At 46.3% G+C, this 2,500-nt stretch overlaps 1 long non-coding RNA gene across 1 annotated transcript in view; it reads right to left on the bottom strand.

The window, feature by feature from the left end:
- The window catches only part of LOC143291673 (uncharacterized), a 263,333-nt gene that overhangs the window by 112,702 nt on the left and 148,131 nt on the right, over window positions 1-2,500 (bottom strand). The gene's annotated exons all lie outside the window — the stretch shown is intronic.

Raw genomic sequence — 2,500 nt, forward strand, 5'->3', positions numbered from 1 at the left:
CACACACCACAAATTTCCCTGCACCTCCTCTACCCCCTCCTCCACACACTCGAAAGACCAACTAAACAGGAGAACAGAAAGCCGAGATGGTGCGAGATGCCTCACCTTGTTTCTCTCACGCACACTACACTCGTAGTACTGTACAGGACAGACAGTGCTGATTCCTACTGATACGACGACGACGACCTCCCAGACTACCACCCCACCAAACTCTGTCTGTCTGTCTGTCTGTCTGTCTCTGTCTCTCTCTCCATTCCCATCAACCCCCCCCCCCAACCCCAGCCTCTCTCCATTCCCAGCAACCCCCCCTCTCTCTCTCCCTCTCTCACTCTCCATTCCCAGCACATCTTTTTCCATCTCTCTCTTCCTCTCTCTCTCTCCCCCCTCTCTCTCAGTCTCCCTGTCTGTTTCTCTCTCATCTCTGTCTCTCTCCCCCTCCCTCCCTATCTCTCTCTCTCTCTCCACTCCCATCTGTCCATCTGTCTTTTTGTCTTTACCTTCTTCTCTCTCTGTCCGTCTCTCTCTCTCTCTCTCTCTCTCTCTCTCTCCACACACACACACACACACACACACACATGCTCTCTCTCTCTCTCTCTCTTTCCTTCCCTTTGTTTAGTTTTCATATATTGGCGTGGTTGTTTTTTTTCTTCTTCTTCTTTTTTTAATTTTTAAATTTTTTATTATTATTATTTTTTTTTTAATAAAAAAATAATAATGGATGTTAACACGGAACTCCTCACCTTCCCTAACCTTATTGTCACGGGCAGAAAGGCCTAAACTGTCAAACATTCAGATTTCCCTCTCTCTCTCTCTGTCTCTCTCCCTCTCCCTCTCTTTCCCTCCTCCCCCTAACCCCACCCCCACCCACCCCCTCACACACAAACTCCTCGTCCACAACAACTCCCTCCCTTCCACACCCACCCACCACCCCCCCCAAAAAAAAAATCTCTTCTCTCCCTTCTCCTCTACATTATCTCTGCCCACCCCCTTCACTCACCCACCCACTACACCCCCTCCCACTTCCCACGTCCCCTCCCCGTCTCTCTTCCCTTCTTCTCTATCTCTGCACCCTCCTCCCCCCGCCCAGCCCCTCCCGTAACCCCTCGCCCACCCTCTCTCCTTCCCTCCCTCCCTTTCTTTCTTTCTTTCTTTCTTGCCATCTGCCCTCTACTTGCCATTCTGTGTGTGTGTGTGTGTGTGTGTTGGAGGATAAGAGAGAGAGAGAGTGAGTCCTGCTGCCCTGGTACTACCACTACCTGGGGGTGATCGTGTGTGGTCCCCTTCATTAGACGTGATGCAGACAATGCACTACCCCCCTCGCTCCCCTAACCCCCCTCCCCTCCCCACAAATGAGGGAGGAGCATCGCCAGATGCCGTGTAGTGATGCTATATTCCCTCAAAGAGTCGTCTGCTGGCTGGCTGTTTCATCGCATCTTTTTAGCTGAGCAGCGGTCCATCCAGTGGACCTCCATGCTGAGAGAGAGAGAGTGTGGTCTTCTTGTTTGTTTTTAAATCAATGACTCATGTATCTGTGTTGTATTCTAAATTATCTATCTGTCTATCTATCTATCTATCTATATATATATATATATATAATACAGAGAGATAGTGGGCGACAGAGACAAAGACACAGAGGCAAACAAAGACACAAAAGAACTGAGACAGAGACACAGAAAGACAAAAGACAGACAGACACGGACACAGAGAGACAGACCAGACCAGAGGCAGACAGTGGCAGATCAGTTTCAGTTTCAGTAGCTCAAGGAGGCGTCACTGCGTTCGGACAAATCCATATACGCTACACCACATCTGCCAAGCAGATGCCTGACCAGCAGCGTAACCCAACGCGCTTAGTCAGGCCTTGGAAAAAAAAAATATATACACATAGATAAGCGTACATAAATAAATAAATAAATAATAATTATGATTAAAAAAAAAAGAAAAGAAAAAAGATTAGTAGTAATGAAAATAATGATAAAATAATAATAATAATAAATAAATAATTAAATAAATAAGACAACAATGATGATAAATAAGCAAATAAATATAAAACATGAAGACACACATTCACACATACACCCACACATGCATTACAGATATGCCCCCAAAACGCAGTTTCACAGATATGAAAGCACAGTCAAATACATATAAACGTACATGAGCTCCAACACACACACACACACACACACACACACACACACACACACACACACACGCCACAAATTTCCCTGCACCTCCTCTACCCCCTCCTCCACACACTCATTTCTAGTCTATGTATCGCAGCTTCCACGGCACACACACACACGCACACGCACACACACACACACACACACACACACACACACACACACACACACACACTCACACTCACACACACAGATGAACACTTACTTGTACAAGCACACACACACACACACGCCCATATCTCCCACCCCCAACCCCACACACATATATACAAAGATATATATATAATATATACGTTCCAATATCCTGATGCTCC

Source organism: Babylonia areolata, chromosome 17, assembly GCF_041734735.1.
Source record: "Babylonia areolata isolate BAREFJ2019XMU chromosome 17, ASM4173473v1, whole genome shotgun sequence".
NCBI classification, from domain to species: Eukaryota; Metazoa; Mollusca; class Gastropoda; order Neogastropoda; family Buccinidae; genus Babylonia; species Babylonia areolata.